Source organism: Halichoerus grypus, chromosome 2 (assembly GCF_964656455.1).
Source record: "Halichoerus grypus chromosome 2, mHalGry1.hap1.1, whole genome shotgun sequence".
NCBI lineage: Eukaryota > Metazoa > Chordata > Mammalia > Carnivora > Phocidae > Halichoerus > Halichoerus grypus.
Genome location: NC_135713.1, coordinates 72,966,542 through 72,984,609, shown reverse-complemented (window position 1 = coordinate 72,984,609; position 18,068 = coordinate 72,966,542). Strand labels below are relative to the sequence as shown.

Genomic DNA, 18,068 nt, shown 5'->3' with positions numbered 1-18,068 from the left:
TCCTTTGTTATGAAAAAGCTTTTTAGTTAGATGCCATCCCAATTGTTTATTTTAGCATTTGTTGCCTTTGCCTGAGGGGACTAGTCTAAAAAAATATTGCTAAGACCAATGTCAAGGAACTTACTACCTATGTTTTCTTATAAAAGTTTTATGGTTTCAGGTCTTACATTCAAGTCTTTAATCCGTTTTGAGTTTATTTTTGTATATGGTGTAAGATAGTGGTCTAGTTTCCTTCTTGTACATGTAGCCGTCCAGGCAATTATACCCTGAATGAAAAAGAAAGCAAAGATATGTTAATCCAAATTTCATACTGGAAGGAGAGAGAGGTCTGAGCATATTGTGAAGGGCAGTAACTAGTCATCTTAAAAAGAACAAAGGACAGAAGAAAGAAATATAGTCCATTTATTCAACATTTAGTTACTATATGCCAGACATTGGTCAACCTGTTGCTATTTTAAGACTCATCAGCTCTTAGTACCTGGAGTTCTAAAGAGATGAACTTATCTTTGTCTTAGATTCTATGTCGACTCAGAAGATGTCAGATATCCTAGTACTTTTAATAAACATTCCAGTCACCCTGCATTAATTACTAGACACTGCAGACTTGGGCATAACTGAGTTCTAAAAGGCAGTTATGTCTTCTAATTTAGTGTTGATATGGGTCTTCTGTGGCTCATTATGCTACATTGGTATTTTTCATAGTAGTCAATTAATTTTGTAGCTCAAATGGACAGAGTTGGTGCTACTTTGACATTTAATGTCAGGGTGGCAGAGAGTTACATTTAAAAAAGAAAAATTGCTGCACTGGAAATAGAGAGTGTTTAAAGGAATTGTTTTATATAGTGAAGATAGCTAATGTTTTGTTTCATTTTGCTTTTCCTGACTCATAGGCACTAGGGACAGCCAAGGTTTTTTAATTCATTCTTCAACCTGTCGTAAGGATTCCATGTCATCCTTCAAAGACAGTTTGATATTTATCTTCTTTAAAGGTCTCAAGGGAAGGAAAATCTATAAGCTACCTTGGTGACCCATCTTAGTGTAGAATAGCCCTTATACATTTACATAAGAAAGAATGAAGAAAATTTCAGTTTGACATAAAAATTATCATTTACAACAGGTCACTGAGGATGAGGGGATGACTACGCATTCTTTCTCTTCCCATGTGAAGACTAATGACCTCTCACAGCTCTAACTTTCCCCTGTGTTCTGCCTGAAATCCTTGTGATCTGTGAGTGTTAAATGAATGGAGATCAAGAACAGCTCTCAGGCCGTGGATGTAATTTTGGGGAAATGAGAGGTTGAGGAAAACTCCTGAATATCCTCTTCTTCCATCCTTTTTTTTTTTTTTTTTTAATCCATAGCTTTTTTTTCTGACTTTCTGCTGGTCTCATCCATTTCTCCCAGCTCATTTTCTCCCAAGTTCCCATCAGTGAACACAAGCTTAGGTCATGACAAGTTATGACATTCAGGTGCAGAACTCTCTGAGGCTCTGTGACAGAAAGGAGGCGATTTTTTTTAAAAAGAAAAAACAAAAACCAAAACTGACTTAAAGTGAATGAGGTTGGGCCAGGCATAAAAGCTGGAGTGTACATCTCAACTCTGACTCAGAAGTTGATGCCCTGGGGATAGAATGGACAGGTGGTGGGTGAAGGGAATACATTTTGAGGAAGCAGCATAGTAATTAGACTCTTGGGCCTCTGTTTAACATAAGGCCCTGTTCTGTTAGGTCTCAGGGATAATCTGTGTTCTTCTGGCTGCATATACCATAGTTTGAAACTTTAAAGAAAACAAGTAAAAGCAACCAAAGCAGGAGTTATATTTTAATAAGATGATAGTTTTGAACTACTCTCTCCAGAGATGGTCTATTCAAAAGTTTTGTGGGTATGACGCTTTTTTAATGAAAACATGAGAAATGCATCATATTACTACATAATCAAGCTGTGATAATGTTTTCATTGGCTATTACAGCACCGCTCTGTGATCTGCTCTGATTCCAGATGAGATTTAAGGTGTTGACTACAGACTATAAAGTCCAAAATTATCTGGATCTTGATTGCTTTATTCTCCCCTAATGTGATCATTGTAAATTTAGAGTTCTGGGGCATTTTTGCTGCTAGTTTTCATTGATGGAAATTGGAGAATAGGATACATGAGTCCTTGCTTATTAGGCAATCAGCTTTTTGAGGGGGGTGGAGAGAGAGAGAGACAGGGTGGACTTAAAAATACAGCAAACAGCATCTGTGAACACTGAGCTTCCTTTGAGAGAGGAAGTTTTATTTCAAAATGTTAAATATTTAAATTATTTTAAATAACTGGTTGCTTTTAAAATCTTAAGTATTGTTTTGCATATATAATCTTGTACTTAAGTTGTATGGAGTTAAATTTATGTTATACAATAATGCGGTTCTGGCTTAGGGCTAGAGGTGTGTTATAGACTGAATGTTTGTGACTCCTCAAAATTCCTATGTTAAAGCCCCTGCCCTGAACATGATGGTGTAGGAGTGCTGACAGTGTTGGGATTACATGTTCTGGGCCTCTTGGAGATTAATATACATACTTTAGAAATAGCCATCAAGGCTGGGATGGGGGGAGGCTTACTTCAGGCTTCCATAAATCTGTTAGAGATAACATAGTTTTTTCTCTTCCTGACTCACAGGTGGCCCACAAAATCTAAAGTTTAGCTGTCAATTAGGTGTGCCAACCCTTTGAAATGCATGCAAACTCTTTGATCTTTCTATAGTGCCCACCACCCTTGCCCCACCACCTGTCCCCTTGCTCTATAAAATTTATAGACTAAGGTCCAGACTTTGCAGAGAATAGCTGTTCAGGGTCTGGGTCATCACCTGCCCAGTCCATCCTGGCAGTAAGTTACCCTGAATAAAACTGTGTGAACTGTATGGAGTCAGTTGCCTGCTTTGTTTTTCAATCTCAGAGTGCCTCCTCAATTTGGGGGATAGTTTTCTGTTCCTCCCCCACCTTCTAGTAGGCAGTGTTTATAGGTAAGGACTTTAAGAAGTAATTAGGTTTAGATGAAGTCGTGAGGGTGGGGCCCTCATGATGGGATTAACATCCTATAAGGGGAAGAGAGACAGGAGTGCTTCTCCCCGCGAACTCTGCCCTATGAAAACTCAGTGAGAAGGCAGCCTGCTGCAAGTCAGAAAGCTGGCTCTCACCAGGAAGCATATCTGCTAGCACCTTGCTCTCGGATTTGTCAGCCTCCAGAATCTTGACAAATAAATATGTATTATTTAAGCCACCTAGTTTACAGTATTTTGTTATAACAGCCCGAGTTGACCAGGATAGGATGGGAATATCGAAACAATTCTAAGATGTAAAGTATTATTCCATTAGCTTCTTTTATGAATGTTCTGTTGAACTTTCTAGCTATCTTTCACAAATCCCTTGCTGCCATGGACCCATCCTGGTGGCTTCGGAAAATATCCATCTCTCAAAATGTGTACTTTGGAATTTTGCTTGTTTTCTATTACACAGCCAAAAATCTATGTCATTTATCAGTACATCCCCCTCCCTCTTAACCCATATTCAAATTACCACTAATTCTCATACCAACGCCCTAAAATATTTTGATTCTCCCCTTTTTATACTTATCTACACTAGTCCAATTTATTACCATCTCTTGACCTGATTGCAGAAGTCTCCTAATTGGGCCTCTACTTCCACTCTAGCTCTACTCCAATCCATTTTATTCAAAGTGATCAGCATCATCTTTTTTTTTTTTAATGGGTTTATTTTTCAAAGCAGTTTTAGGTTTATAGAAAAATTGAGTGGAAAGTACAGTTTCCATACACCTCCCTGAACCCAGTGGTTTCCCCTGTTATTAATGTCTTGCATTTTTGTGCTATACTTGTTACAGTTGATTAGCCATAATTGATAGATTATTATTAACTAAAATTCATAGTGTCATTTTAGGATTCTCTCTTTGTAGTATACATTCTATGGGTTTTGATGAATGTATAATGATATGTATCCACCGCCAGAGTATCTATTCAGAATAGCTTCACTGCCTTAAAAATCCTCTGTATGCTCCTGATTCATCCTGCCCTCCGCTCCCTTCTGGTACCCACCAAACTCCCACCCCTCTCCATTCACTATTTTGAGAATGAAAGTCTAACATTTTAACACATTGTTTTCTGGTTTATCTGTTCATGCTATTAACAATATCAGAATTAATTTGTTTTACATTATAAAGTCCTAGAGCAGTGTGTTGTGGTGTTTTTGTTGTTGTTGTTGTTGTTGTTGTTTTTAAGATGAAACCATTTTGAGGATTTCAAGGAAGTTAAGGACCCTCATCCTGTATTCACTGATATCCATCCTATCATGTAGTTTCACATAAAATTTCACTGGCTTTCAGTATTAACTAAAATGTGTAAATTTAATGTGCAAACTAAAATTTTAAGCTGTCCTCCTGGGGTAGCGCTATTGGTTATAAAGAAACAGAATTTACTTTTAGAACAAATTTGATGAATATATTTTTTCTCTGGTGAATAGGGATTTCTTTCTACCAGAGGTCTGAGTTTTTAAGATTGCCCAAACACTCATAGGTTATAAAAAGTCATTCTCATTTCTGTGTTTGTGAAAGCCATTTCAATCTGTGCTGTTTCTCATTTGTAGCGTTTTCTCTTTTTCATTTTCTGTTCCAATTGTTTTAACCTATTCAGTTCTTCTTATAAATTATTCCTTCTCCAAATATGGGATTCTGTTTCTAGATAGAATATTTACTGAAGATACTTGAGTTCATAGAAATAATAGGACTGCAGATCTAGGAAAACCCTCATACGATAACATTAATTTCCTTGGCTTGTCCCTCTCTCCACCATGATCCCAACAGGTTCCACAGCAGATTGGTAAGAGGTCCACAGCTTCATTGCCTTTCCCATAGCCATGGTCCACTCTCTGGAGTTTGCAAAGGAGGCCTGAGGGTTCCATGGACTCCTGGATTTCAGCAAGATCTCCCAGTCCTGTGTGTTTGATGAGTCTACCTCACTAAGACAAGCTTAAGGGAAGGAAGCCCAGAGACCTCACTTTTTTCTGGTAAGGCAATCACTCTTCATTTATCTTATGACTACAAGTGTCCAAGGTAATAATCATCAAAAAATGCTGCATTTAAACTGCTTACCCTTCTAAAAAAAGCATCAGGACAAATCCCATTATACTTTACTCTCATGTTTATCTAAGTCACTTTCGGAAGCCCCCAAATTTCAGTTCAAATTTCCAGATCATCACCTGGTCTCATGGTCCATAAGCTTCAAATATCTCCTGATATGACCATGTCATTTGCCTTCACACCATACTTCAAATTCTTTCACTGTGCTTTTACGGTGTATCATGAAAATCTGAAGTCCTTGATACTTGCAACTCTTCTCTCATCATTCCCTTTACCCTTTTTTCTTGAACTGAGACGTGGTCATTCCTGAGGACATTGATTCTCATCTAATTCTCTTTACTAGTGGAAATTTTAAAATCTCACCTCCTACATATAATGGAGACTGAAGATGAGGTAGATGTCCTCCTTCTGTTTCACTGTTCTTTCTAGATCGCTGTATTTCCCTCTTCTCTCCAAAAGATAAGATCCTCTGAAGTACATCCCTTCTTGGTAATCTACAAACCTCTCCCCGTCATTCATTGAAGATTTGAAAACCTGGATCACTGTTTTCATTATTGATGACTTCAGTAATCTTGAGGATGATCATACTCAACCCCTCTGAACTTCTTGACCTCACTTTTCCTGACCACACTGTAGTCCATGTGCTAAACTCTGTCATTACCAAGAGGTACTCCACCTTTAAAATACTGAATTCAAACATTCCACTCTTGAACCAATTGTATTAGTTTCCTATTGCTGCTATAACGATCTTAGTGGCTTAAACAACACCATTGTTTTATCTTGTATTTCTGGAAGTAAGAAGTCTAAAATGGGTTTTAGAGGCTAAAAGCAAAAAATCAATAGAGCAGCATTCCCTCTGGAGGCTCTCTGGAAGAATATGTTTCCTTGCCTCTTCTGGCTTTTAGAGGCCACCTGCTTTCCTTGGTTTGTTACCTCTTCCTTACTGTTCAAAACCAGAACCATGGCATCTTCAAATCTCCCTCTGACTTGCACTCCTGTTTCTATCATCATATCTCTTATTTGTCTCTGATTTTTCTGCTTTCTTCTACTAGTGGCCTTTGTAATTATATCTGGCCCACCTGGATAATCCAGGGAAATCTCCCCATTTCAAGATATTTAACTTAACCACATCTACAAAGTCCTTTTTGCCACATAAGGTAACATATTTACAGGTCAGGGGATTAAGATATGGACATCTTTAGTAGGCCATTATTTTTTTCTGTCAGATCAACTATCTTATATTTCCAGGTCATTTATTGATTTTTTCTTCATGATTATTTGATTGCATTTGGATCTAATTCATTTAATATACTACTTATTCATTGTCTATTACTGTTTTAACAGACTCACTTTTCTCCTTATCCAATTTATATTTGATGGTCTTTTACTCCTTTACAGACACTCTCAACACCCCTCTCCCTTTCTCCTCTGCACCCCTGCCTTCTGTAACACTCATCAGGTTGTATTCCTGGTTAAACACAAGCAACTCTCTGTCCACCCACTTTGCACCTGCACCTGAGCAGCAGAAAGTGGCTGTTCATATGTTGAAAAATTAAAATATGAAAAATTTTAGTATATAGCAAGAAAAGTTTTGTATACCAGAGTCTATTTTCTTTTTTTAAAAAATATTTTATTTATTTTTTAGGGAGAGAGAGAGAGAGGGAGTAAGCATATGCAGGGGGGGAGGACAAGGGAGAGGGAGAAGCAGACTCTCTGCTGAACAGGGAGCCCAATGCAGGGCAAGAGTCTATTTTTAATAGAAGTATGTAATAACTAACATCTATCAAATATATCAAACATATATCAAATTGTGTGTTCTTCAACTTGGGAACATCTTTCCTCTTGTCAGAAGCATAGAATATTAATTTAAATTTTGGAATTGAAGCAAAAAGGCAGAGTGGTTAAAGAAATCATTCAATAGAGAAAAAAATACACCATTTCTTCTTTACAACATGTTATAGGGGAACACACAAATTTTTGTTTGAAAAAAATTTTCTTTGTGCCCTTTCTGAGTTCAGGTGCTTGAAAAAGTGAAAGCATGATAAGAGATTCTCTTTTGAAAGCTGTGATGAAATTTGGTTCCATTAGCAATGGTTAGAGAAATGCTGCTAAACAGGAAAAAAGTTTATTTGAAGTCTCAGAGTGAAAGATATAACAAATACCTACTGTTCCTCTTTTCTGATAGTAGACCTAGGTTTCCCTTTTGTGAGTCTTCCCTTTCCACTTGCAGCCCCTGTGATTCAGGTGGGCCTGATTGCCCTCCTAGTTCCAGAGGGTTTCAGAAGGATATCAGGCTTGAATGATCACCATGTTCCATATCCCTGGCCACAGTCACTGGTACGGAGATGAGCTCATGACCCAAGCAGTCTTGGTCAATGGTAATGCCAGGACTTCAGTTGGAACTCTTGGAACAAAGTGTGCGTTTTAGATGGGCTTGATTGGCTTGGTAGAATATAAAACTGTGGCTGCCAGGGCTGTCTTGCTGGAGGCAGGCCAACTCACTGAAAACCAATTCTACGAAAATGAATTTTCTGAAATTAAATTTCCCAAATGAAAATTTGCTTCAATGACAAATCTATCGATTTACCAAAATCTTATTTCTTTTAACTACTTACAAGGATTACTACAATTTAAACTTATTGGAATACTTTTAAAAGATGTAAATGCTTTTTAAAAATAAGTTTTTATTTTTTTTAGTTATTTTTATATAAGCATCTTAAAGAATTTACAGTTGATAAATTCTAAGGATCATAGGGTGATTTATTCTTCTAAATAAATATTTCATATTTAGAAAACATTTCATCATCAATAACTATTAGAGCATTTCATGTGAATTTTTTCAGTTTGTTTACTTCATATCTTTTTAATATCATTTTTTTATTGTTAAAATTCTTCTGCCAGTCTTCCATGTGACATTTAAATTTTAGTTTATTTCCAAGAAGTGGTAGTAAAATTTAATATTTGGTGTGAGTTTTTCTTCTTTCCTGTTAATTGTATACTTTAAACATATCATTTTTAGGATTTTTAATCAATTTCTATTCCAATTCTCCAAAATTTTTTTGGTTTCCTATGTGCCAGATATGACACAGTAATCACATAGTACATTACAATAATAACAGCAGTCGCCTCTGTTCATCCTAATTTTCCTAACACTGCTTTAAATAATTTTATTGTTTAAAGTCAAATCTCTTAAATTATTTCCAAGTTCATATATTCAATTGTTTATTGTGAGAAACCACAATAACTTCATTTCTTTTGGATGATTTGTTTTATGTCATATTCCCTCCACTTTTGGGCATTTTTAGCTTTCTTATACCACTTCCTCAGATGACATATGAGCTTAACTTTATTTTTAGCAATTGTTTGCAAAATTTCAACAAAGATGTTAACACCAACAAAATTATTAGACAAATTTATTTTCACAGAACTGATTTTGGAAAAAAAGAATTTTGGTAAAATGGCCTAAAATCTACTTTCTACTACAGAGGAGAGACTTGTTAAAAATGAATTGAATGCAGAGCAGAGAGATAGATTGCTGACAACAACATCATTTGAACACCTGGATCCTACTGTGCTTTAAGATAGAGTTTGGAGATTGGGTTCTCAGGGATGCAAACTCTGAACTAGACATTAGCATATAAGAAGTATATTGGGATCATCACCTATGGAAGTGAAGTGAAGGAGGCTGATTGGGCAGAGAGAGAAGTTGGGCTGTGATGTAGTCTCAACAAGGACTGCAGAGAATCCCACTTTTTCCGGGGGCTAGAATGCCTTGATCTACCTCTGTCTTTTCCTAGCATCAAGGTACCAGGGAAGCTGAATTGTAAACAGAAGGTTGCATGGGAAAAAAGGGGAAGTAGAGACTTTACTCAGCACACAGTGAAGCCTTAGATATCTTGCACAGTGGAGGATTTCTCTCTGATGACTTTTCATGTCTTTTAGAAGTGGTACTCTCTCCCATGGAATGTGTTGGACAGAATCACAGTGCCAGTTCTACCTCTGAAACTCCTCTATTTCCAGTTACACTATTCATAACTTTTTTGTAACAAAATTTAATTTCTCTTATTTCCCAGTTCTTCTGGAAGGCTCTTGCTAGAGCCTCCATGAATAGCTTCCATGTGACTCCTAGTGCCTTTGACTCTTAGAACTAAACTTATGTTGTTAAGACTGATGAACATATAAATGTTTTCATTGCACAGGAATTAGCTGTTTCTGGGAAGGGGAAGTCTCCAAATAGGGCTTTTACTTAGTATCCTGTATAAATGGGGCCTATTTTCACTTGCCTTGAGGCCAAAGTCTTCATGGTATTAGATACCAAGACATTTAACATCTGTCTCTGAAAGACGTAAAGCATACAGGCATACACCTCTTTTTGTTGTGCTTTGTTTTATTGTACTTTGCAGATACTGTGTTTTTACAGATTGAAGGTATGGGATAACCCTGTGTTGAGCATGTCTGTTGGTACCATTTTTTCAACAACATTTGCTCACTTTGTGTCTCTGTGTCACTTTTGGTAATTCTCGTAATATTTTAGACTTTTTCAAGATAAACATGATCACTTCAAATAGTGATAAGTGCTCTGTAGAAAATATAGCAGAGTAATGGGCAGAGAATGGAAAGAGGGAGCCACTTTAGATAGTGTGATCAGAAAAGGCCTTCATGGGTAACATTTGAGCTGAAAACTGAATAACATGGCTATGTTAAGGCATGGGAAAGAGGATTCCGTGCAAAGAAAATAAGTAAGTGATGATGGTGGATAGGAGCCTAATATAGACAGTAATAGACACTTGGATTTTTATTCTAATTGCAATTGTATTCTGGTGGAGGATTTTAAGTCAGGGAACAATATAATCTGATTCATGGTTTAAAATGATAACTCTGGATTTGGGGGACGTAAGATTGTCCGGGAGCAAGAGAAGAGGCAGGGAGACTGGTTAGCGATTATAGTAATCCAGGAGAATGATGATGGTGGCTTGAAGTGGTAGGGTAGCTGAGAAGACGGAGAGAAGTGAGAGAATTGAGATATACTTTAAAGGTGCGACTATAAGACTTGCTGATAATTGAGATAATGCTAGGGAAGATAGTAGTGAGGAAAAGAGAAAAATCAAGGATGATAAATTTCCTTCTTTCTTTCTTCAAGCAGTTTCCTCATAAGGTGATGATCTTCCTTTGCCACTTCCATATCTGCCCCCTCTCATGTTCAGTAATAGACCACCTTCCAGGTATTGTCATGAGAGCTACTTTCTGGAAAGAAAAATCTATCTTTTGCTCTGACTGCCTTGTTTTTGAGAAACAGGCTACTAGAATTTTGTTGACTATATATTTCCATCTTGAAAATACCATGTTATATTTACTGCCTTTGTTTTTGCTGTTACCCCTTGAATGTTTGTGTCCCCACAAAATTCATATGTTAAATCCTAACATGTTTTTTGCTATTATCCCTTGTTTGTGTCCCCACAAAATTTATACGTGAAATCCTAACATGCAGTGTGATGGTATTTGGAGATGAGGCTTTTGTTAGGTGATTAAGTCATGAGGGTAGAGCTATCATGAATGGAATTAATATCCTTATAAAGAAATCTCAGTTTCCTGGACCCTTCTGCCATGTGAGGACACAGCAAGAAGACAGCCCTCTATGAACCAGGGAGCAGGCTCTCACCAGATACCAAATCTTCAGGGACCTTGATCTTGGACTTCTCAGCCACCAGAACTGTTAGAGATAAATATTTGTTGTTTGAACCACTCAATCTATTGTATTTTTGTTATATCAGCCTGAGTGAACTACAATACCCCTGCCTTAAATTGTTTGACCTGTGTTTCTGGCCTCCCCCAACCCTCTCCAAGCTCTAGAAAGACAATTTTATGTTTCACATATTAACTCTTCTCTTTAGTTTTCCCCACTATCTTTAGCAGAATTAGCTGCTCTTTCCTTCTCTATCTTTTTGTACCTGTCTCTAATATTTTATTAGAACACTTTCTGCATTCTATTTTCGTTGTTTAAATTTGTGTCTCTTCTGTTGGAATGTGAGCTCTTGAAAGGTAAGAAAAACATCCTTTTTCATCCTGGTATCCCTAGCACAGAATCTGGTACATTATAAGCTCTGATTAAATGTTTGATCAATTAAAGGCATTGAATTACCTCCCATTCTGTTTTAATTACTTTTACTTGTAACCAATTACTGAAATAATCAAAAATATTATCAAATAGCACCTAAGTGCCATTCTTACCAAAACAGTTAATTTATGTGTTTTATGTTTATTTAAAGGGATATTTTAAAATTTGCATTATATGTTTCCAATCTCTAAAGTTCTTTGCTATACTGGATCCAACAGATGTCTCAGAAAGTTAAATTTTGCTTACCTGTGTGAAAACAGGTGAATACTAACTGACCTCTCTCCTTTTCCTTGGTTCTGCTAATGTCAGTTCTGGAAAGCTTCAGCCCTGTGCTGTTTGATGGAAACTTGTCAACAGTATGTCATAGTGTTGCCACATGAACTCTTCCTAAGGAAGACTGTGGAATAGCTTGGCTTTTTTGGAGGAGCGTCTTACTTCTGAAAAGCAACTTGTTCTCTGTTGCCTGAAGTCTGCAGGTAGAGATGCTGATGGTGAGAGTGATGTCCTGCGTGAAGGGTGACCAGAGATTTTAGATTTGGATTCATCTCCTGAAAATGTGTGTGTGTCTTCTAATTTTGGAAGACTTATCTTTTTTTGCTTTGAAGCAAAAGGATAAGGAGAGAAACAATTTGATGATTCAGAATAAAAAGGGGAAGGCACTAGTGTGTGTCATATTTTGGCAGGAAGGGATAGAAGGATAAGTACACCTTTCACACTTTACCAAGGTGATAATTGTGGTAACTAAGTTGAACTAGGAGAAGGCATTCATTGATCGAATATGTTTAAAAAGTATTAAATTGTTAGCAGGATTGAATACGAATTTTTCTAAGTTAATCATTGAAGGGAAACCAAAATAATTATATTTTGACCAAGGATAGAATTGAGAATTGTGCTACTATTACTGCCATCTAAAGAAATGTGTGACTTGGGGTATGTCTGTGATTATATTTGAGTCTTAAGCAGCTTGCCGTTGATATATATTGGGAACCGCATGGTATTGGCTCATCTTAAGATAAAAATCTCCTCTGCAGCCTGATTTCTTTGCTTCTTTTTTGCAGTAAAAGTCCTCAAAATGGTTATCTGCACTTCTGGTCCCTGAGTCCTCTCTTTATATCTCCCTACACTCACTCTTCTCAGGCTGTTGCCACTCCACATCCCACCAAAATTTCTCTCATCAAGGTCAACAGATAGCCTCAGGCTGCTCAGTCCAGTTCTCAGTCCTCATCTTACTTGACTATTAACAGCATTTTACACAGTCAAGGATTCCTTTTTTCTGAGAACTCTTTCTTCACTTAGTTCCCAGGATACCACACTCTTCTGATTTCTTTCTGCATTACTACTGCATCTTCTCTCTCTCCTCTTTTCTGATTTGTCTTATTTATCCTGACCTTTTAACACTACTTTGGCTCAGGCCTCAGACCTTGGATCCTTTCTCTCTCTCTCCTTACTCTGTTGGTGATCTCATCTGCCTCGTGGCTTAAATTTCGTCTGTGTGTTTATAATTGCCAGATTTATATCTTTTGACCCAGACCTCTCTCCTCATTCTAGAATCATATATCCAGCTGACTATTCGATAGCACCATTTAGATCTCTAATAGATATTTTAAAATTAATATGTCCACAGAGGGATTTCTAGTCTTGCTCTCCCCCAAATTTATTTCACTCACAGTCTCCCCCATATCAGTTAATGATGACTCCCACTTTCTAATTGTCCAGCTCTGAAAGCTTATACATTGACTCCACCTTCAAAACAAATCCAGAATTTTGCATCTGCTTACAATCTCTTTTGCTACTAACACAGTCCAGTCTACCATCATCCCTCATTGGGACTGTTGTAATAGTTTTCTAACTAGTCTCTCATGTTCCATACCTACCCCACTCTAGTGTATTCTCAAATGACAGTCTGAATAGTCTTACTAAATGTAACCCATATCATATCACTCTTCAAATCACATTCCACCAATGGCCCTCTGTTTTCTTCAGAGTCAAAGCAAAAGGCCTTACAGTATATTATGTATTAGTGGCTTGGTTAATTACATCAAACTACCATAGACTGAGTGGCTTAAACAATAGACATTTATTTCTCATAGTTCTAGAGTCTGGGAAGTATAAGATTAAGGTACCAACAGATTTGATTCCTTTTTTTAAAAGAAGATTTTATTTATTTATTTGAGAGAGACAGAGAGAGAATGAACAAGGGGAGAAGCAGAGGGAGAGGGACAAGCAGACTCTACACTGAGTGGGGCTCAATCTCATGACAGTGAGATCCTGACCTGCGCCCAAATCAAGAGTCAGATGCTTAACTGACTGAGCCATCCAGGCGCTCCCAACAGATTTGATTCTTAATGAGGGCCCTCTTCCTGGCTTGCAGAGGGCTTCTTATTGTATCCTCACATGGCAGAGAGAAAAAGCTCTGGTGTCTTCTCTTCTTAGAGGGGCACTAATTCCATCATGGGAGCTCCACCCTCATGACCTCATCAAAACCTAGTCACATCCCAAAGGCCCCACCTTTAAATACCATCACATTGGGAGTTAGAGCTTCAACATTTTGGGGGAGACACTAACATTCAGCCTATAACAGCTTATAAAAATCTACCCCCCCCCCCCATAGTTCTCAGGCCTCCTCTACAATATGCTGGTCTGACCATGACAGCCTTCATACTTTTCCTTGAACCTACCAGATAATATCCCACATCATGGCTTTTGAACTGACTGTTTTTCCTGAAATGTTCTTTCCGTAGATACATGTATGGATCTACCCATATGCCCCTTTAAGCCTTTGCTCCATTGTCACTGGGTAAATGAAGCTTACTCTGAGCAAGTTGTTTAAATTTGTGACCTCCTTCCCAACACTCAAAATCCTTTTTACTTTTGCTCACTTTTATCCCATAGTACTTTTTACCTTCTAATATATTGTATATGTGATGAAGACAGTGGTTTGTACTCATTGAATATACTTCCTGGCTGTACCTCTTATGCCTCTTGCATTTTGGTGGGACATATAACTCTTTTTTGCATATGGAATATGTGTGGAAGTGATGTGTATCACCTCCAGGTCAGGGTGGTTCAGAGCAAGTATTTCTTCCTCATGTTTTTACTTTCTTTCCTCATCTCTTGGCAGGATGCAGATGATTAAGAGAAACCACTAGAAGGAGAAGCCTGACTTTGTGAATCACAGGAAGGATGTCCATAGAACACCCAATTGAAACATGGTATGAGGAGGAAAAATTGTTATTGTATTCCAAAGTTATATCCAGCTTCCATTCTAATTGGTTAATGCCCATGCTATTTTATTTCATTATTTATTTATTTATTTATTTAAATTCAATTAGCCAACTTATAGTACATCATTAGTTTCAGATGTAGCGTTCAATAATTTATCAGTTGTGTATAACTCCCAGTGCTCATCACATCATGTGCCCTCCTTAATGCCCATCACCCAACTGCCTATGCTATTTTAGAACATTTAGAATATCGCTCTGGGTACATAAATGGATCAGTGCATTCTCCTGAAGCTGAGAGGGATAAGTAATAGTTATTAATGGAGGGGAATATCAACAATTAATATGGATACTATAGGTGTCATCAACAATTTGAACAATTCCTTAGATGAATTGAATAAGGATCACATGCATTCAAGATTATTTAATTTTGACAATAATTTGGGCTAGTTTATGTGAAAGTTAGTATCTTAACTTGGAAATTTGAGGAAATTCAAAGTCATTTTCATTCTTTCAATGTTACAGATGTTCATCAGCAAGCATTTTACTTTAGCATTTATTCCTGACAACATAAGTTCAAACAAACCCCAAATTAATACATGTATTGTTTCCTAGCTATGGAAGTTTGCATATCCATTACTTATGCTAACATCTGAACTGTATCCTGCAACTTATCAGAACTGAGGCTTAGTTAGGAGTAGATGTGTCAATTAGGATAAGGTAGGGGCAGGAGAAGAGAAGGCTCTACAGTCCTGAACAGGTGAAGTAGTAGACCTTAAAAGAAGGCATGAAGCTGAGTTTTAAACAGAGCAAAAATCTTAGCTAGTGAGTTGGACAGGTCAGGAGAAAAGGTTTCTAGAAGGGAGTCAAGATCCTACTTTAGATGTCTGAGCCAAAGGTAAGGAACCAATTATTATATTTGGAATTCAAGAAACCAAATAGATGTTCAGGTAAAAAGAGAAATCTAGGTGCTACTATGAACAGCCATATATGGGCTGACTTGATAATAAACTTTGGGGCTTTGAGTTTATGGTACAAAATTGGTTCCTGCATCTGATATAAGACTGAACTTAGAATTGAAAATTTAATGTTCCAAAAGCTAAAAGTTTGAGTGATGCGAGGCAAGGAGACAGAAGATGTTTTCACCATTGCTTCCCAATAAATACCCCCACAATGGTTTGTTAATAAAATAAAGGAATGAATAGGCAGAATGGTTTAATTTAGATATTTAAAAGATAGTTAACTGAAACAATCTTCAGTTGTTCAGTGTGTTAAAATATATTTGGTTGTATCTTGGTAATCTGAATATGAATTTTATTTTCATAATTTCAACTTGTTCTTAAGCTTATGTGGGGAAGTTTTTAGATATGAAATGTATGTATAAGACATTTTGTGATACAAAGTACATCCAGTTGATCCTTGAACAACTCAGGGTTTAGGGGCTCTGCCTCCCCCTGCCCAGTGTAGTTGAAAATCTATGAATAACTTTTGACTCCCCCAAAATTTAGCTGCTAATAGGCAGAACCAGGAGAGATCACTTTTTACTGCCATGTGCAATTTACTAGAGAGATGAACTGCTCAGGCAGAGATGATTGGTGTCACACGGCATTTTAAGCAGATACTTGCAACCCTTGAGCTCTCTGCAATAGCAACAGGAAGTGGCTATGAAATTATTACAGTAGTACAGTATGTACTGTAGTTGTTGATTGAATTCTTCATCTTTATATTTGTTTACATTTCTAAAAGTGAATGGCACCAAGTATGGTCTGTACATGTCTGTGTGCATAACTTTTGATAAACTTTAACTTTTTACAATAAATTTGTGTATGTTTTAGAGTAGTAAATGATAAAATAGAGTAGTATCTATCTGTATTTTATGCATTCATGACATACCTAACTTTCTCTTAATTGTTTCACTATTTCTAGGCTACATGGTTTGTCTCTTGAGTTTTTTCATTGCTAAAAATCTTCCAATACATTTATTGAAAAAATCCTCATATAAAGGGATCCATGCAGTTCAGATTCATGTTGTTCAAGGATTAATGTGTATTATTTGCAATTAAAGCCATTTAATTAATAGTAACTTAAAAATAAGTAAACAAACTAAAAATAAGGATAGCATTAGTTTGAATTAGCCTTTTTTTTTAAAAAAAAAGACTACTTGAGAGCGAGAGATAGAGAGATTGAGATAACGAGTGGGGGTGGGGGTAGAGCGTGAAGTAGACTCCATGAGGAGCAGGGAGCCCCATGTGGGACTTGATTCCAGGACCCTGGGATCATGACATGTGCTGAAGACAGACGCTTAACTGACTGAGCCACCCAGGCACCCTGAATTCGCCTTTTGTACATAGAACTGCCAATACTTAGTGTGTATAAAAGTGACCATGTATTTTCAAAAGTCCACAGGTTAAATTTCTTCAAAATGTAGAAAACTAGGATTTTAATATGAAATCTCATATGCTTGATTTCCTAAGTCAGGAAATTAGGGTTTTCTTCTCAATGAACAAGTAGGAAAAGCCAGAATTATATATATGCTAATTTTGAGTTGAAATAAACTTTTGTTTCAAGAAGGATGCATGGCCCACACCCTCTTTGGGTGGGATTTAATGCTCAGCTGTATGGCTCTTTATTAGCTGGAGTGACGGGTGATAGTAAAAGTTATATTCAACCGCCCTTGCTTTGTTGAATCCAGCTAAGTTCTCTTAATGGTGAGCTGGAAGGTTGTGTTGACCCTTTGCCTGCTCCCTGAAGATGTGGCTGGTGGTTACTGACTTCTTGTCAAGTTTCTCTCCATTGTCTCCATATTGCCCTCTCTTGGTCCACAGGCAAACATGAGAGTTTTGATGAATTGCCTAGAGACTGTGTATGTTGTTGTTGTTGTTTTAGAGAGGGAGGGAGAAAGAGAGTGAAGGGGCAGAGGGAGAAGGGGACTGAGAGAGAGAGAGACAGAGAGTAGACGCCCTGTTAGTGCAGAGCCTGATGTGGGGCTCGATCTCACAACCCTGAGATCATGACCTGAGCCAAAACCAAGAGTTGGATGCTTAACTGACACCCAGGTGCCCCAGAGATTGTGTGTCTTTGATCTTATTGTTACAGTCACTCAAATATCTTAAATAACATTCCAGCCACCATTCTAATCAATGCTTTGTTGTGTCAACTCTCTATAGCAGGATAATCTTTTGAGGTTTTTAAAACATATTTCTCCCCTGTATTATCTCCTTTTTCTTTTATGCAAGTAAAAGATTAAGTGCTTCCTTTGTTCAGAGGTGTATGGAACAGCATAAATGTAAAAATGGTAACTAAAATTTATTGAAGATCTTAAATTTTTTTTTTTTATTATGTTCAGTTAGCCAACATATAGTACATCATTAGTTTTTGACGTGGTGTTCAGTGATTCATTAGTTGCGTATAACACCCAGTGCTCATCACAATATGTGCCCTCCTTAATAACCATCATCCAACTATCCCATCCCCCCACCCCCCTCCCTTCTGTAACCCTCAGTTTTTTTCCTGGAGTCCAGAGTCTCCCGTGGTTTGTCTCCCTCTCTGATTTCTTCCCCTTCAGTATTCCCTCCCTTCCCCTGTGGTCCTCCGTGCTATTCCTTAT

At 37.3% G+C, this 18,068-nt stretch overlaps 1 long non-coding RNA gene across 3 annotated transcripts in view; it reads left to right on the top strand.

Annotated features, from left to right (window-relative positions):
* The window catches only part of LOC118540106 (uncharacterized), a 1,202,880-nt gene that overhangs the window by 24,904 nt on the left and 1,159,908 nt on the right, over nt 1-18,068 (top strand). For all 3 annotated transcript variants that reach the window (XR_013445322.1, XR_013445323.1, XR_013445324.1), the window contains exons 2-3: nt 4,850-5,052; nt 14,362-14,452. This is a non-coding gene — a long non-coding RNA (uncharacterized LOC118540106). The remainder of the gene's footprint in view (nt 1-4,849; nt 5,053-14,361; nt 14,453-18,068) is intronic.